Genomic DNA, 19904 nt, shown 5'->3' on the forward strand with positions numbered 1-19904 from the left:
AGTCTTAACATCCCTTCTCTCCCATGGCCTCTAATTCTGTGCCTATGTGCTGAAGCCCAGAGAAGTCAAGTATCTCGTTTAAAGTCTCAAAGCAAGCAAGCAAGTGGCTTAAATCATGAAAATCTGCAAGGGCTTCTGGTTCTTAGTGCTCTCTATTCTCTATTCCCGTGTGGCTGGACCTCTTGTTCATAGACACAGGTGGTGCTCTGGGGCTCTGGCAACAGGTCATGCTGATGCCAGAGCCTTTCACGGGGCAGCAGAGAGGGTAGGGTGGGGTGAAAGGGAGTAATGATGGATTCTCCAAGGGCAGAAATGGTCATGGTACTGCTGGGACTTGTGAGACTTGAGACAGTGCTTGGGAGTATGCAAAGCCTCTGGAGGTGGGGGCCTGAGCTTGGCAGGCCTGGAAGGTAATGGGATTTTGGGTTTGTTAGGAGTTGGTGTCCTAGATTGGAAAGTGATAAACTGAGGGAAGGTTGGTGAGGTGGGGCACTAGGTTTAAGAGGTAATGGAATTTTAGGGGTCTTAGGTAAGAGGATCCCAGGTCTAGGATATGGCATGTTGTTTGGGGTCTTAGGAGCAAGAACCCTTGCTGTGGTGTGTGGTGGGTATTTGAGGATCTGATGTGTGGAGAATTCAGGCCTGGGCTGTGACAGGCTTTTAGTTGATTGTGGTATAAGTACCTCAGGTTGTGGGCGTGATGAGCCATCTCGTTTAGGTTGTAATGGAGCACCAGGTTTGAAATACAGCGGAGTAGCATGTTTCATAGGGCCAGTTTGGGAATGGGCTAGAATGCTAGAATTCAGAGGTGGGACTTGTGTATTGAATTCAGTATGGCTAATACAGTACCGAGGTTCTGATGTAATGGTGTGCTGGACTTCAGAAGCAATAGGGCACCAAAATTTGAGAGCACAATGACAGCAGGTTTTGTCCTAAATTTTGGCTGAGCCAAAGTTCCAGAATCCTGTTATGCTGGAATTTGGGGCTTTGGGTATGCAAGGGTGTATGGGGTACTAGGGCTCTGACCCAGTGGTCTTAATTCCTTGAAACTGGGCATCTTCTTTGTAGAGATGAGTAGTTGAGGATAAGTAGAGCTTTGGTTTCACAAGCCTTTATTTGGGAGAAACCAAGGGCACTAGGTTGGCTGGGTTGTGCCTGCCCCTAGGCCATGACTAAGGGCATGATGGTGCCTGGTCCATCTGTGGTAGTCTGTTTCCTGGCTTTCTCACTGGCTTCTTTGGGTTGTGCCATGACCAGTAAAGTCAGAGGTGTGACAAAATTTTGTTAAGGGGACAGATTGAGGACTTTGGCAGCCAGCATGTGGTGAGTGCTGGCATCACAAGCCTGGAAGCATGCCTCCAGTAGCTCTGTAATAGTGATGTAGGCCCAAAGGCAACGTATGAAGTGGGCTACATTGGGGGCTCGCTCCTCTGGGCAACCAAAGGCCTTCTGGCTGCTGTTGGCAGCTACTTCACTGCGGCAGGCCATAGAAGCTGATCCCTGGGGCCATGGGCTTTCAGGTGGATGTTTAGTTCCTACTTGCCTAGCTGCACTTGGCCTGCCACTACAGGCCCTGAACCACCAAAGTAGTTGGGGAAAATGGCCCAAGAAGAGGCCCCAGTCAAGCCACCCAGGTAGTCCAGATGCACATCTGCCAGCAGAGACATGGAGATTGCTTCATAGAGGCCTTCTGTCTGTAGGGCCTGCACTGGTGTCTTCGTATATGTGCCAGGCTGATCCTCAGTTCTCTAGGGACAAACAACACAGCAGTGGGAAGTCAGCATCATTCCCAAAGGCCAAGCTGAAAAGGGCCACTTTGTTGCTCGGTGCCTGAGGGATGTTAGAGAGGATCACAATGGAAGTTGTCACTCCAGCTGTGGGCTTCCTGTCTGTCAGGAATATGATTAGAGGGATCCTCCCCCACACTGGGGCTCCTCCCAAGCTCCTGGTTGCTATGCTTCAGCACTGAAGAAGCTGCCAGCAAGCCGTGTTGATGTCAGTCTCTAATTGGAGAGCAGACTGTGAGACCACATTTTCTAGTAATTTCTACCCCCATTCCAGACACACTGAGCACCTCGTCAACCTCCCAGGCTCAGTCACATCTCCTTATCTTTGCTCAGACTGTTTCCGCTGTTTATCCTTCCCAACTCCCCACTCCCACACAAACTTCCTGAGATCTGACTTTGGGTCCCACATGTCCTTGGCTTTTATCACTCCCTGTCTCAGATTGCCTTGCCTGTTTCCTGGGGGATGTCTCATTCTCTAGTCAGATTGGCAGCTCCTCAAGGATAACATCCCCACCTCTATGCTACAGGGGAAGAAGGGGCTGCGTGGTCAGGAGGTGGTGGGAGGGGGATACTTCAGTAACTGTCTGAGAGAGGATTGATCAAAAGCCAAAATCAGGGCAGAAGCTTACTCAAAATACTTAGAAATAAATATCTAGATTATTGATAAAATATGAAACTAAAGTTTTAGCAAATTATTTTGAGTATATGCTTTACGAGGAGGAAACTCAGCCCCAAAGAGGAATATGCCCTAAAATACATGGAGAATTAGCTGTGTTCTTTCTGTTAGGCAAAGAAGCATGAAGGAAGATATTTGTGTAAAATGTAAAAGTGATATTTCAGACATTATGAGAGATAAAGTGGATGGGTGAATGATGGGAGAATTTCTCATGTCACCAGAGTCTGCCAATTTGGGTTGGTAGGTCTAACACTTACAACCAGCATCTTCCATATGGCCCAGGTAGTCCTTAGTACTGTAGACATTCTGGATGGTGGCTTGGATGGAGCCTCCAGCTTTGCAGACACTGTGTAAGAAAAGGAGGTGATGTTGAAGTAGTCACTGGCCCACAGGTTACCAAGGATAACATTCATTGCCTTTTTAGTCTGTAGGATATAGATGAAGTAAAGGAGATAGACCAAGACTTGAGGTCTTGCTCAAGACTGAAAGGCACTTTCTATACAAAGTATTGAGGTCTAAATGTTTCATGGTTTTAACATTTTCTGACTCTCAGTTCAGTTCAGTTCAGTTGCTCAGTCATGCCCGACTCTTTGCGACCCCATGAATCGCAGCACGCCAGGCCTCCCTGTCCATCACAAACTCCCAGAGTTTACTCAAACTCATGCTTATCAAGTCTGTGATGCCATCCAGCCATCTCATCCTCTGTCATTCCCTGTCCTGCCCCCAATCCCTCCCAGCATCAGGGTTTTTTCCAATGAGTCAACTCTTCGCATGAGATGGCCAAAGTATTGGAGTTTCAGCTTCAGCATCAGTCCTTCCAATGAACACCCAGGACTGATTTCCTTTAGGATGGACTGGTTGGATCTCCTTGCAGTCCAAGGGACTCTCAAGAGTCTTCTCCAACACCACAGTTCAAAAGCATCAATTCTTCAGTGCTCAGCTTTCTTCACAGTCCAACTCTCACATCCATACATGACCACTGGAAAAACCATAGCCTTGACTATATGGACCTTTGTTGGCAAAGTAATGTCTCTGCTTTTTAATATGCTATCTAGGTTGGTCATAACTTTCCTTTCAAGGAGTAAGCGTCTTTTAATTTCATGGCTGCAATCACCATCTGCAGTGATTTTGGAGCCCCCCAAAATAAAGTCTGACACTGTTTCCACTGTTTCTCCATCTATTTCTGACTCTAGCACTCGGTAAATCTAGAAGTCCTAAGACCTAAGTCAAAATGCTCTATAGGCTCTAATGGCTCAAAGCCTAGAACTGCACTGTCCAGTGGTAACTGCTAGCCACATGTAGTTATTTAAATGTAAACGTACGTTGTTGTTGTTCAGTCACTCAGTAATGTCCGACTCTTTGCAACCTCATGGGCTGCAGCATGCCAGGCTTCCCTGTCCATCACATCTCCCAGAGTTTGCTCAAATTCATGTCCATTGAGTCAGTGATGCTATCCAACCATCTCATCCTCTGTCATCCCCTTCTCCTCCTGCCTCAATCTTTCCCAGCATCAGGGTCTTTTCCAATGAGTTGGCTCTTCACATCAGGTGGCCAAGTATTGGAGCTTCAGCACCAATCTTCCAGTGAATATTCAGGGTTGATTTTCTTTAGGATTGACTGGTTTGATCTCTTTGCAGTCCAAGGGACTCTCAAGAGTCTTCTCCAACACCACAGTTCAAAAGTATCAATTCTTCAGTGCTCAGCCTTCTTTATGGTCCAACTCTCACATCCATACATGACTACTGGAAAAACCATAGCTTTGACTAGACTGATATTTGTCAGCATTTAACTAATGTTTACCTTTGCAGTATATTTAACTAACAAAATGTATGTTAGTTAAAATTGAAGAAAAAATCAAAATTCTGTTTCTTCCCTTGCAGTAGCCACATTTCAAGGGTTCAATAACCACATGTGGACAGTAGCTACTGTATTGGACAGTAAATTAGTACATCTAAAAGTGCATACTTTTAGAACATTTCCAGCATCAAAAAAGTTATGCTGGACTGTAGTGGTCTAGAAGGTTCAAGCTCTGTGCTTTCAGAGCACTAGGATTCATGAGTTCCTATGGTTTCTGAACCCCATGACCCAGAATTCAATGATTCCAGGGCTGCCCTAAAGTTTAATAGTGTTGGATCCCCTGGAGAAGGGAATAACTACCCACTCCAGTATTCTTGCCTGGAGAATTCCATGGATAGAGGGGCATGGTGGGCTACAGTGGTTGCAAAAAAGTCAGACATGACTGATGACTAACACATCAATAATTTTGCATGCTTTGGTTGCTGTTCTCTCTAATCTGTTCTTCTACATTACCATCTGTTTCTTCCAGGCTGGTCTTCTCACCAGCCCCCAGCTAACCTAGATTCCATTTCATCTCCACAACTTTGCTCTTTATTTATTTATAGCTTCACAGTTACTTCAGTTGCTCTTTCTCTGGGCAGCCCTTCCTTGATTGCCTACTCTGATCCATGCCTTTCACACCCAGACATTCTCTGTCCCAGACTATTTGCTGATTATCTTACGTTGAATATTTTCATCCTCCATACAGATATTGTGTCCTCTGAGAACAGGGCTTAGAATGCTACTTCCCCTTGGCTCCCTTCTCCATGATGTATTTAGTATAGGGCTAGACTCAAGGAATATAGTATGTAGGTTCTAGTATTAGGTACCATTTTTAGGATACTTGCTATGTTCCTGGCACAGTAGTTTAGATGCATAAGCTCATTTTATCTTCACAGCAACACAACAAACAAGGTGCTAATAATATCCTCATTTTACAAGTGATGACATTGAGGATCAGAGAGTGAAGTGGCTAGTCATTGATGGACCAGGGACTCAAATGTGTATTTTGGAGGTGTTAAATCCAGTTATTTAAGGCATAATCTTTTATATATGTGTGGATTCTAGAAACCACATGAAGAACTTGTGCCTTGCCTTTCTCTCTACATCTTAAGCTGATAGAAGATGCCTTGAATGCTCCTAAGTAGGTAACAAGTTTTCCTGCCATAAGATGGGATAGGTCACACATTCTGGGATCAGAAGCTGAGCACCATATTCTTATTTCCATTGAGAGGACTGACATATAAAGGATGACTTTTCCTAAGAATCTCCTGTTATCCAGGGACAGATTATGTTTTTAGAAGTGTGTTGCTTAATCTCCTACTATTTGGAGATTTTCCAGCTGTCTTTCTTTGCTGACTTCCAGTTTTATTCCACTTAGTCTGAGAGCATAGTTTGTATGATTTATATTATTTTAAATTTATTAAGGTGTGTTTTATGACCCACAATGTAGACTGTTTTGGCAAATGTTCCATGTGAGCTTGGGACCAATGTGTATTGTTGGATGAATTATTGTATAGATGTCAGTTAGATCCAATTAATGGATGGTGCTATTCAGTTCAATGGTGTCCTTATGGATTTTCTGTCTGCTGGATATGTCCATGTATAATATGAGGAAATTGAAGTCTCCAACTATATTAATGATTTTTCTATTTCTTCTTGCAGTTCTATTCGTTTTTGCCACATATATTTTGACACTGTAATTTCAATTGGATACACAGTAAGGATTATTATGTCTTCTTGGAGACTTGACCTTTTTCCATAATATAATGCACTTCTTAATCTTGACAATTGTCTTGCTCTGAAGTGTACTTGGTCTGAAATTAATATAGTTGTTCAGCTTTCTTTGGGTTAGTGTTAGCATAGCATATGGTTCCATCCTGTTACTTTTAATCTATCTGTGTCTTTATATTTAAAATGGGTTTCTAGTAGAAAACATATAGTTGGTTCTTTTGTTTTGTTTTCTTTTAATTGACACTGACAGCTTCTATCTTTTAACTGGTATATTTAACAAGTCATCATTAAAATGATTACTGATATAGCTAGATAATATTTGCTATAGTTTAAAACTGCTTTCTCTTCATTTCCCTTTTTTGCTTTGTCTCTTGCTCTTTTTTCTGACTTCTTTGATTTTAATTGAGTGTTTTATATGGTCTTGTTTTCTCTTATCTCTTAGCATATCCATTATGTTAAGAAAATTTATTAGTGGTTGCCCTAGAGTTTACAATATGCCTTTACAGTTAATCCAAGTCCACATTCAAATAACACTTTACAACTTCATGCATAGTTCAAGTACCTTGTGACAGAGTAGTCCAGTTCCTTTCTCTTGTCCCTTATAGCACTGCTGTCATTAATTTCACTTATCAAAAAGCTATAATCACTGAATACACAGTTGCTCTAATTATTCTGAGTAAATTGTTATCTGGTAGATCAATTAGTTTAAAAATAAAATATATTATTTTACCTTTATTTATTATTTCACTAACAATCTTCCTTTCTTTATGTAGATCCAAGTCCCTGACCTATTTTCATTTTCCTTCTCTCTGAAGAATTTCTTTTAACGTTTAGCTGTGCAAGACAGGTCTACTGGTGACAATTCTCTCAATATTGGTTTGGCTGATAAAGTTTTTATATTTCGTTTTGGAAGGACGATTTTGTTGTCAAATTGGGTGGTTTTCTCCTTCAAAACTTTAAATATTTCACTACCCTCTCTTTTTCCTTGCATGGTTTCTCAAGAGAAATTCAATGTAATTCTTATCTTTGTTCCTCTACAAGAAAGATAATATTTTCTGTGGGCTTTTTCAGGATTTCTCTTTGTCTTTGATTTTCTGCATATGCCTCCATGCACATCTTTTAGTATTTATCCTGCTTAGTGTGCTCTGAGCTTCAAGGACCTCTGATTTGATGGAGGTCATTTGTTATTTGGAGAATCTGTGCCTGTTAATCCTTCAAATATTTCTTCTGCAACCTTCTTTCTTCTCCTTATGGTATTCCCATTAAACATGTTACACTTTTGTGCAAGTACATAGTTTTTGGATATTCTGTTGGTTTTCTTTTTTATTTTTTTCATTCTCTTTTCTATTTGCTTTTCAGTTTGGGAAGTTTCTATTCTCATGTCTTTAAGTTCACTGATTCTTTGGCCATGTTCAGTTCCCTGATGAGCCATAAAAAGCATTTTTCATTATTGTTACAGTGTTTTATATTTTGAGCCTTCTTATAAATTTTCTCAGCGTAACCTCTCTGGTTAAATTTCCCATCTGTTCTTGCACATTGTCCACTTTTCACATTAGAATCCTTAGCATATTAGTCATACTGAGCTCCATGTCTATGAAGGTCCTAATTGATAAGGAACCAAGACACTAAGATAGGCCTAGGCCTATAAGGTCGAAGGGAGATGGGATGGCAGGGAGTCCGGACTCAGGGAAACACTGATCCAGCACTCTGCTTTCTGAGTTTTCTAAATCAAAAGCTACAAAAGACCCCCAGAGTCCCTGTTTCCTGCTTCATCTTGGTACCACAGGTGGAGTCACTCACATCAAAAACAAACTCCACATTTTTACCAACAGGTGCCTCTGGGTGCAAAGTCATGAATAAAATAGCCGTTGTAAATCTGAGGAAAACAGAAGTGAAACCAACAAAAACTGTGAAAGCCTCTAAATCAAGTCCTCTCTTATTTGGCTACATAAAACTTTACTCTTTTCCTTTCTAGGCCTTATCACTGTTGCCATTAAACAGGCATTTGTGGGATTGCTTGCTCAATGTCTGTCTCCTCCAGCAGAACTATGTATCTCTGCTGGTCAGACTGCCAGCCCAGGGCCTGCCCCTGAGTGGAGAGAGAATGACTGGCTTGAGGCCAAAGGCTCCAAGGATCAGGATCTCTATAATATGTGAGTTCCTGTCTGTGAGAGCTGGGCTTGTACAGTCTTGAGGGCCCCGAGGGACGATTTGCCTGGGCTCCAGGAACTGTAAATACTGTTTCAACCTCTCTCTATAGAGTGAGTCTGAGGCCCAGCTCCATTGCTGCCAGGGGCTGGGAGTTTGCAGGGCCTCCCTCTCCTCCTTCAGCCTCCTTTCTGCTGTTGCTGGGCAGAGCAGGGAGGGGAGGAGGGAGCAGAGGCTGAGTGAGCAGTTTGTTCAGAAGGGATTGGTTAGACCAGGTGCAGATGCCTTGGGCTATCAGGTATGTGATTGGCTGCTGACCCCCTTCCCCCACTCCGTCTCTCTTTCTGCAGAGCCTGGAGAGACAGAGACAGTTGAGGGAAAGGGAGAGGGAAGTTGGGAGGGCCCCCAGGACCAGTGGCAGCTCAGCCTAAGGAAGTATAGGCTTGCAGAGGGTCTGTGCTGCCCAGAAGCCTGAAGCAGGCTCTGCCCCAGGATAACCAGCTTATTCTCGCAGATATTCAGGCATTCTCTGATCACAAAGCTAGACACATTATCTCCTCCCCTCTTGGAGGGCAGGACTGGGAGTGGAGAGAAGGAAGGAAGATGAGAGGACATCCTGCTCTTCCCCTCCATGCCAGCCTTTTAATTAATTCACAAGCACAAGTTTAGGCTCTGTCTGCACTTTTCCCTTGCATACTAGAACAGTCCCCCAAGGCCTGAGTCAAACATCCTGCAAATGCCCAAGCAACAGGCAGAGTCCAGCTGTCTTTCCATGTTCTTCCCATACCTGTGTAGGTGAGAGCATCTGGGAAAATCACATCCCATCTCTCCATGCACCCAGGTTCACTGGTGGTGCCACACCTCACATCTTAGAAACCAGCGGCATTCCCTCTCACACCCCCTTCAGCTATCATGCCACACTGTTCTCAGGAACCGTCTCCCTTCCCTCCACAGGAGAACACTAAGGGCACCAGGCCATGTCCCTTGGACTGCCCGCTCCGCTCTTGCACAAGGTCCACGTGCCTTGATGCCTCATCCCTCTACTGAAAGACAAAACAATCCTTCCCTGACCCCGTGCATGCGCATCCTCCAGGACCTAACAGGAGCCAGGCTCCTACTGTCACACCCTACCCATGCACCTGACTGGGTCTTCTTTAGAATTTAAAAACGTTGCTGTCTTTTCCACCCACTAAGACAACCTCCATTCATCCCGATCCCACCCAAACTTCAAACCAGCTCCTTTCTTCCTGGTAGCATGTCGAGGTAATGAACTCACAGCTGTAATGGTCGTCTCATCTCCAGTTTACTCGGCTACCTACTGGAGCCTAGGTCCCACCCTCACCACTGATCCTTCTCTCACCAAAGGCAGCAATGACTAGTTGGTTTCAAAACTCACTGGATGTACTTCAGTTCTCCTCAGACTGCACCTCCCTGATGGAGTTCACAATTGACAATCACTTCTGGTCCTTAGAAGAACCTTGTCCCCTGGGTTCAGAGATGACAAAAGCTCCTTATTCTCCTCCAGGCTCTCAGGCCCATAGGATTCAGTCTTTCTTCAGCTCCATGTTCTTCCTGTGTTCCATTAGTAGTGTTGCCTAATATTTGTCAGTCGTGGCATGCAAAGAAAATGATTACATTTGTGTAGCACAGTGGGGGAAGTGGTGGGCATTTAGAATCCTGAACAGCCCGATGTCAGTTGGTGGGGCTGGATATCCCAAGGGTTGTGGAGGTCAATAGCTGCTAGACTGGGAAGCTCTGCTTTAGCAACTGCCATCCTAGATCTGCTCTTATGGCTCTAGACATTCTGCCTAGGTCCCCTCCCTAGCTCTTTTGGATTCAACCCATGAATCTCCATTGCTGACCCGACAAGTCCTTCTCCAGTCCAATGCTCTTCACTCGTCCCCCCTCCACAAATTCATACCCACTCACCACTGGACCCATTCCCTTGGATGGCTGAAGCCTCCAGTGTATGCTGCCCAAACAAATTCATTACCTTCCTCCCATCCCGTCCTTGTGTGTGTGTGTCACTTAGAGGCACCATCGTGCACATGTTCAGTCCACATACAAACCTGAGTGTCACCCTGAATCCTCCTGTGTCCCTCACTCTTCACATCTATTCAGCCACAAGTTCATGCTGGTTTGATCTGCTGGATACGTCTCAGGTCCACCCTTCCTCACTGTCCCAAACTAATAAAGCCGCAATTTAGGACTTCTTTCCCTCTGGTTTCCCTGCTTCTATTGAGGTCCCTTCCCTCCACACATCTTTGCAGCAGCTGCATGGTCTGGTGTTTCTAAACACAAACCTCATAGTACCACTCTCTCCCATGGCTCGCTCCCTGGGCATGTTCAACATAAATTTTATATTCCTTAAAAAGCCCCTGCACCACTCATGGCCTTCAGGCTCACCTCTGAACATATCATGAGCCTCAAATCAACGTTTCAGGAGCTCCAATCCTCTTGTAGTTCCCTTCACATCCCTGGATTTTTCCAACCTCCATTCTTTGTATCATTCAGCCCTCAGTTTACTAGACTGCCTTTGCCTCTGAGAGCATCCTTCCCAAACTGGCACATGTCTTTGAATTCTTTAAGACCATAGTATGTCTTTACTTCCTCCAGGGAGCACTCTCTGACCTCCTCACCCCTCACAATGGCTTCCATCATACTTAAGATTCATTCACAAAGCACTTCTCATCTGGTATCATTCTTGCATGTCTCTGTTTCACCTGAAGATGGTAAATAAGATCAGTGTGATTCAATTCAGGTTTCCCAACCAAGGCAGTCGTGGGCATAACAGATTAGGTGTTCATGGATTGAGGGTTTTGGGCTTTGAAAGGCAGGCATACGCAAATAAAATGGTAGGTAGGTGGACTGAAGGGTTCTTGTTTGGGGGATGCAGGAATCAGAGCACACACTGGATGGGAGTATCAGTTCAGTTCAGTCGCTGTCATGTCTGACTCTTTGCGACCCCATGGACTGCGATATGCCAGGCTTACCTCTCCAATGCCAACTCCTAGAGCTTGCTCAAACTCATGTCCATCAAGTCAGTGATGCCATCCGACCATCTCATCCTCTGTCATCCCCTTCTCCTTCTGTCTTCAATCTTTCCCAGCATCAGGGTCTTTTCCAATGAGTCAGTTCTTCACATCAGGTGGCCAAAGTATTGGAACTTCAGCTTCAGCACCAATGTTATTCAGAACTGATTTCTTGTATGACTGACTGATTTGATGTCCTTGCAGTCGAAGGGACTCTCAAGAATCTTCTCTAACACCACAGTTCACATCAATTCTTCAATGCTCAGCTTTCTTTATGGTCCAACTCTCACATCTATACATGACTGCTGGAAAATCCATAGCTTTGACTAGACGGACCTTTGTTGGCAAAGCAATATCTCTGTTTTTAATATGCCATTTAGGTTGGTGATAGCTTTTCTTCCAAGGAGCAAGCGTCTTTTAATTTCATGGCTGCAGTCACCATCTGCCGTGACTTTGGAGCCCAAGAAAATAAAGTCTGTCAGGGTTTCCATTGTTTCCCTATCTATTTGGCATTAAACGATGGGACTAGATGCCATGATCTTAGTTTTGTGAATGTTGAGTTTTTTTTTTTTTTTGAATGTTGAGTTTTAAGCCAGCTTTTTCACTCTCCTCTTTCACTTTCATCAAGAGGCTCTTTAGTTCCTCTTTGCTTTCTGCCATAAGGGTGGTGTCATCTGCATATCTGAGGTTATTCATATTTCTCCCAGCAATCTTGATTCCAGCTTGTGGTTCATCCAGCCTGGCATTTCACATGATGTACTCTGCACATAAGTTAAATAAACATTGTGACAACGTTCAGCCTTGGCATACTCCTTTCCCCAATTGGAACCAGTCCATTGCTCCATGTCTAGTTCTCACTGTTGCTTCTTGAGCTGCGTACAGATTTCTCAGGAGGCAGCTAAGGCAGTCTGGTATTCTCATCTCTTTAAGGATTTTCCACAGTTTGTTGTGATCCACACAGTCAAAGGTTTTGGAGTAGTCAATAAAGCAAAAGTAGATGTTTTACTGGAGGTCTCTTGCTTTTTCTATCATCCAGGGGATGTTGGCAATTTGATCTCTGGTTCCTCTGCCTTTTCTAAAGGCAGCTTTACATCTGGAAGTTTGAACACCTTTTCCCTCTTGAACATCTGGAAGTCCTCAGTTCACATGCTGTTGAAGCCTCGCTTGCAGAATTTTGAGCATTACATTGCTAGCGTGTGAGATGAGTGCAATTGTGAAGTAGTTTGAGCATTCTTTGGCATTGCCTTTCTTTGGGAATGGAATGAAGACTGATCTTTGCCAGTCCTGTGGCCACTGTTGTGTTTTCCAAGTTTGCTGGCATATTGAGTGCAGCACTTTCACAGCATCATCTTTTAGGATTTGAAATAGCTCAGTTGCAATTCCATCACCTCCACTAGGTTTGTTCATAGTGATGCTTCCTAAGGCCCACTTGACTTCACATTCCAGGATGTCTGGCTCTAAAAGTGAGTGATCATACCATCGTGATTATCTGAGTCGTGAAGATCTTTTTTGTATAGTTCTTCTGTGTATTCTTGCCACCTCTTCTTAATATCATCTCCTTCTGTTAGGTCCATACTGTGTCTGTCCTTTATTGAGCCCATTTTGCATGAAATGTTCCCGTGGTTTCTCTAATTTTCTTGAAGAGATCTCCAGTCTTTCCCATTCCATTGCTTCTGCTATTTCTTTGCATTGATCACTGAGGAAGGCTTTCTTATCTCTCCTTGCTATTCTTTGGAACTCTGCATTCAGATGGGTATACCTTTCCTTTTCTCCTTTGCCTTTAGCTTCTCTTCTTTTCTCAGCTATTTGTAAGGCCTCCTCAGACAACCATTTTGCCTTTTTGCATTTCTTTTTCTTGGGGATGGTCTTGATCACTGCCTCTTGTACAATGCTGTGAACCTCTGTCCATAGTTCTTCAGGCACTCTGTCTATCAGATCTAATCCCTTGAATCTGTTTGTCAGCTTCCACTGTATAATCGTAAGGGATTTGATTTAGGTCATACCTGAATGGTCTAGTGGTTTTTCCCTACTTTTTCAATTTATGTCTGAATTATGCAATAAGGAGTTCATGATCTGAGCCATAGTCAACTTGTGGTCCTCTCTTTGCTGACTCTATAAGGAGTATCAGTTGTACTATAATGCCTGGTTGCATCTGTCCTATCCACAACTTTACTCAAGGCAATGCTGGGAGGAGTAAAGAATGAAAAAGCAGACAAACACCTCAATTTACACGCATATGCATGTACACACACACACACACACACACACACACACACACACACACACACACTCACACCTCAGAATACCATGTTACGGCTCTGGTGCTCTCTACTAGCATGACACCCTCAGTTCCTATTCTGAGAGGGCGAATTCCATTTTCTCCCCTATATAACAGGCCTCTGTCACACTTCTATGCCTCTGCACATGCTATTCCCCTCTCTCCTCATGGCATTCCCTTCACCCTGTCAGCCCAGGCCAAGGTAAACTCTGGTTAGTTTTCCTATGTTGACCTAAAGGCCAGCTTCATCAGGAAGTCTCCCGTGAAACCCTCCTCAGCAGTATCCATACATAACCCATTACAGGTTTATACACAGCACTTAGCACCTTTTATGATGGCTCCAACTCTATGTATCTGGCTACCTCAGGATGGGACATTCCAAAGAGAGACTAGGGGCTGCATCCAATTTACCCTGATTTCCCAGAGTCAGTGCAGGCTAGACTCTGGATGGGGCTAGAGGTGGTTTCCTGCTTGGTGGAGGTGAGTCCACATATGAATGAATGAATGAGGAAATGTATGAGGAGAGGTGTAACCAAAGCACTATATTAGCCCAGACTAGAGAGAGGAATTGTAAGTGAGGCGGGGTCACCATGGAGGTGGCCCTGAAGCACGGTCTTCAAGGATGAGGAGGACACTCCCCAGTGGAGAAGGGAAGGGGAAGACATTCCCAAGGTGGCAGATAGTTGGAATACATACTCAGGCACAGATGTTTGGCAGGTTCAGGTGCTTTGGGACAATGATGTGTGGTGTGTCATGGTGTGGGGCAGCTGCAGGATGGTTTGTGTGCTGGAGGCAGTGAGAGGTGCTGTGGAACAAGCAGGCTGGGACCAGACATCTCAGGCTGCCACACAATTGTTGTCAAGACAAGGGTCCCGGATCAGCCTCTACTCCTCTGGAAGAGGATGGGACCTTGGCATTTCTTTTGTGAGTGCGTGAGCTCAGAATTTAAGGGCTCCCAGTTTAGGCAAATGGCTCAAGTGAGGCTAAAAGGCTTTTTAAAATGTAGAGACATCCAGAAAGCCCAAGAGAACACGAGAGTATCAGAGCTGCAGAGAGTATGAGAGTCTAATCACTGGCCAATATTTCCCTTCCTCAAAGGACTGGTTAGGAGTGGGCTATGGCTTGCTTCACTTAGGACTGTGTTTACCTGGAGTTCAGTTCAATTTATTGAATTCAAGTTCCAGGTCGCTAAGCCTTTGGGGCACATGTGCCTCCCCGCTGTGAAGTCATGTGTTGCTACACACCATCTTGTCTGTGTGCACTAGTCCTCACTGATCCCCAGGGAGAAACAAACAAGTACCTCGTGGAGGCCAGCGCCGGTTTTCCCAGGACTGTCTGACTCCTGAGCCCACTTTCCACTCTGCTGGCCCTCTCACGTGCACGTCTCCTGTGATATCCTCCAGTGCTACATCATACTGGACCACAACGTTGGCCATGATCCCTGAGCTAGAGAAGGCAGACTTGTCTTGAAGTGTTGGACAGAAGGTAATTCGGACCCAGGTCTCTCCCCTCTCAATCCTGGTGGATGGGGGCGAGTCAGCCTCACCTGCATGGGTGGTGGTATGAAGAGTTCACCAGGCAGAAAGCCAAGTAAAGGGACATCAAAAGGGGCAATATCCAGGGAGGGTGAGAAGTGAGCTCTGCACCACCTGCTGCTCCTTTTGCCTGCAATGCCCCCACCCCACCTGCCCAAATACCACATGCTTCTCCCAAACCTATAATCAGCTCCCTCTACTCTGCTTCTTCCAAGCAAGCCCAGCCTGACAGACCCAGCCCCCACTCAGCTCCCAGGCTCTGGCAGTCTGGCTATCACTCACAACTTCATCCTGGCTCATTTGCCATCCATCCTGGAGCCCAGGCTCTGGAGGAGTGTCATGTCCTCATGAGCCTGGATCTCCTCCCAGAGAGACCCTGGGATGTGTGTTGCAGAGAGAGACAGATACACAGACAGGGCCTCTGTCTCCCCCAGCATCCCTTACTGCTGTGGGAACTTACAGTCTAGCAAGGTTGTCTTCTAGATAGACTTTCATGTGTTTTTTTCCCCCTCTGCCTTTTGACTCTCACAGAATCACGTGTGTGAAGAAGCCTTTTAGCACCTCGTGAAATCACAGATGAATTTCTGGTCCCGGATGTTTGCTGAGAGGGCCAGAAGATCAACTCCTCTGGAATTTCAGTCCAAGACAAATGTCCATTTAGACATGCCTCTGTGCCTTCTTTCCCGCCCGCCCTCCCGCCCCTTCCCCCCAACCCCCCCCCCCCCCCCCCCCCCGCGGAACATGGAAACTAGGGAATTCTGCTCCCCACCCCCTTTCCTGCTACAGCTGTCAGGAAGCTTAGGGGCAAACTGAGCCCCCATACTCTCTGAGGCGCCTGCTTACATACATTCCCTTGGCTTCCTTCCTTTCAGAGGTCTTTGTTCTGTTTGATCTCCACAGGATTGGCTCTCCCCTCTGTTTTAACCCTTAAGGAGAAGGGGTGGAGGAGGCAGCTGCCATTTATGGCTTAGGGTTTAAGAGTGCAGGCTCCAAGGACTCAGTTGCTGCCTGCGGGCCCCTGGACAAGTTATTCACACTCTACACCTCAGACTCCTCATCTATAGCATGGGAAGGATAATAGCTCCTCTTTCATAGATAAAGTTGGTGCAAATTCAGTGAGATCATTTATGTAAAGCATTTGGAACCATACTTGGATCTTAGTAAGTGCTTGATAATGCTATGGCTTACAATTATCATCAGTTCTTCATTACTGTGTACCAGTGATTTGTGGGGAGGAATTTTCTCAAATTCTCACAGTGGTCCTGGGCCATAGATTGTGCATGCTCATTGTGCACATGGGAAAAGTGAAGGAGAGCCAGTGAGTGATTTGCCTGCTGCCTCACCTTCACAGAAGGTCAAAGCTGGGATTTGAACCCAGGTCTGTGTCTGTGTCTCCCCACTCCTCATTCCATGCTGTCTGTCTGGGTGAGCAGGGTCAAATTAGGTTGGACCTTCGAAGCTAAACAGTTTAGTGAGAGTGACCACATAACATGGATGATTTTTCTGTGCTTGTCCACTCATCCCTCAGAGGAGGCCTATAGCCCAGATCACTGGTTCTCCAATATGATTGGACATCAAGCTCACTCATAAATGGGTTATAAAGATAGATTCCTGGGCCCCTCCCAACCTGCTCACACAGACTCCAGGAGGGTGAGGCCCAGGAATCCATATTTGGACAGCTCATATAGCGATTCTGCTGTAGCCAGTGTGGCCTTCAAACGCCTCGAGATGAAGTTTGAAGCAAGGCTGGAAGCCTCGGTGTTTCTCCAGCCTATAGGGCCTGAGATATCCTCTGGGGCAGCCTGTCTTTCACACTGTCATCCCATTGCCTCCCATTCTCAGTCATAATTCCAGAGGAAAGTAAGTGTGGCCTCTGCATCTCTTAGCAGAATATATAGGAAAAGGTTACTGATAACTCATTCAGTGATTCATTCATTCACACTTATTTACTGAATCATTCATGCAATTACTCACATTACAATCATCCACTCTTTACTCACACATTCACCCATTCCCCTCGTCTCTCACATTTACTCTGTTCATCAATCAGAATGCTATTAAAAAACAGATGGCTCACATAGTGGGTAAACTGAAGACAAATTAGTGAAGACATTAAGTCTCCTGGGGCACAAAGTACTCTGGGTGCTCCACGTCCACTATCTAACGTGACACTCACAGAGACCAGGCTTGGTGACTTAATGCTGTTCTCATGTTACAGGCAGAAGATATGAAGCCAGGATGGGCCCAGGACATGCCCCAGGCCACATAGGGACCCTGTAAGAGAGCCGGGGTAGATTAAATCCCGTCACTTGTCTCCCAATCAGGACTCCTTCCACCAGAGCACACTGACTGCTGATTCATAATCCATAATTAGAATGTGTGGACACAATGCCTATATTTGTGCATAAAAATGTGTGTCTGTATCTGTACATTTGTGCAGATGTTCCTCACGCTTCACTTGTGATTAAAAACATGCCTATCCGCAGAAGAAGAGTGAATCAGTTGCTCATCTGCACTCCTACAAACCTAAATGGTTCCTTTTGGTGCTGTCACTGTTTCCCTCACTGGACGGGCTGTGTCTTGAGAACATGCCACCCCAGTACTTAGCATAGGCCATGAACACTGTAGTTACCAGTAGATGTTTGTTAAATAAACAAGTCAATGTCTGAGTGAGTTGAGTGAGTGTCTGTGACAGATTGGGATGCTGTATGAGACCTGTGACAAGCCCCAAGCAGAGAATTAAAGCACACGTCTCTATAGTTTTGGAGCATAAGCCATGCTTTTTGTCGAATAATTACCCTCCTTTTGAGAAACAGCTCCTGGCCCCTGATGATTGAGTTCACAAAGTTAAATCACAGGCCCTGGTAGAGGCTTATTTGAACGAATAACCATGGGACCCCAAGTGACCATGCAGACTGAGCTGTCTATCCTAGGCTTGGTGCCATCTGACCTACCAGCCCCTAACATTGGACAGATAGTAACAGCACTCCACCACCAAAGAGCAGTGTTATATTCCAAGTCACTCTGGAGCAGGTCCTGAAAGCAAAAGCGAGTTAGAGAGGGCACAAACTCACAGCTACTCCTGTCACATTGCTTCCTCTCCCTCAGCTCACTCCTAGGTCCTTGTGGTGAGTCTCAATAACCAGTTTACTGAAGAAGAAAACACCCAGGAGCATGGTTTGCAGATGACACTGTCTGATAAGTAGGAACTAACTGAAAGTTAACAGCCCTACTGAGATGTGACCCTGATGGGAGGTAAGGAAGGGAGGAGACATAACTCGGAGCTGTGCATCTGGTTGATCTCTTAATTCAGAAAGTGTCCTACCTGGGGCTCTGATCAATGCCAATTAACAGTCTTGTCAGATGTTCAGATGCTGGGAAGGAACAAGATTGGAGAACTGGTAGCAATAACAAGGAAGCAGCAAAATACATGGAGAGCGCTTATTATAAGGCACAGTCAAATTGCTTTGCCTACATATATATGAGGAGTAAGTGAATGGATCTTTTGGAATGGGCTGAGTGTGACATGGATTTACCTTCACATAGGTTGACTTGGCTACTAACACTGTTGAGTGCCCAATTTCTCAACAGTAGAAACCCCAATATGTTACCATTTCCTAGGAGACCAACAAGTCCTTGGATGACAGAGGGATTACAATGGACCTTTTCCATCAGGGAGTTGGCATCAATTTATCCTTATGGAAATAACCACATATTCTGGAATGGATTTGCCTCCCCTGGTGCTTTTACCAGAACCATCATCCTTGGATTTTCTAATTACTTTACACACCTTGTACATCTTTGAAACATCCTATAAAATATTTCTTCTGGTCAAGGAACACATTTCACAATGAAAGAGGTAAGACAAATGGTCTAACGACAAGGGCTTTACCTGTTCTTATCACATACACCATCACCAATAAGCAACTGCCTTTGCAGAAGAGTGGGATGGCCTACGAAACATTTCAATCTAGTGACAGTTAGGAAACAACATTTTGTGAAGTTTGAAGGCCATTATGCAGAATTCAGCATATTCTGTGAATCAACAACCAATATATGATGCTCTTTCTCCCATAAACAGAATACATAGGTCTAGAAACTAAAGGATGGAAGAGGGAACGACACTTCTCATCACTTCACTTAGTTAAACAATTTCGATTCACAGGAAGTTGAGACTTCTACCTGGCCATTTGGAGTTCCTTGTGACATTGAACCAATAGGCAAGAAAGGGGGGTCAGTTCACTATGTGACTTGAATGAGTGATCCCAACGACCAAGGGGAAATAGGGAGTCTATCTGCCTCACAGTGGGGTAGGGAAGAGCGTATCTAGAACGTAGGAGATTCACTGCATGACCCTAGCACTACCATGTCCAGTGGCAAAAGGTCAGTGTAGATTATGGCAAGCCAATACAGGACTTCCGAGAGCTCAGATTTCACACAGTCATTGTGGAAGTAACCTCTAGGGTCTCACACAAGTTAATTCTACAAAGTATGCTCAGGATTGCGTGGGCTTAATGTACCTTATATATGAGTCCCAGGAAATTCCTTTGGTACCTTCATCCACATCATACTCAGTGATTATCCAAAGATTATCCAAATGATACAACAGCCATACACACACATGACATGGTGGTTCAATGTACAACCTAATTCAAAGCCTACAGCATATCTAGAATAGGTTGCAAGGTAAGTAGAAAAAAAGGGTATCACCGAAAATTCATAGACTTGAGGCTGGAGATAGTAGGTGAAAAGATTTGGGTTGATCTCCATTTGGGAAATGGGTGAATGGCAATTATACATTAATTAATAGCATTATATTGGAGCAAGGCATTTTTGTAAGTGTAAGTTTGGAGAAATAAAAGTGTTATCCCCCTCACT

General features: G+C 44.8%; 1 pseudogene; it reads right to left on the reverse strand.

Annotated features, from left to right (window-relative positions):
- Positions 1 to 152: 152 nt before the first annotated feature.
- Positions 153 to 15056, reverse strand: LOC139033518 (inter-alpha-trypsin inhibitor heavy chain H6-like; annotated as a pseudogene).
- Between the last annotated feature and the right edge of the window lie 4848 nt (positions 15057 to 19904).

Source organism: Odocoileus virginianus, unplaced genomic scaffold (assembly GCF_023699985.2).
Source record: "Odocoileus virginianus isolate 20LAN1187 ecotype Illinois unplaced genomic scaffold, Ovbor_1.2 Unplaced_Scaffold_14, whole genome shotgun sequence".
NCBI lineage: Eukaryota > Metazoa > Chordata > Mammalia > Artiodactyla > Cervidae > Odocoileus > Odocoileus virginianus.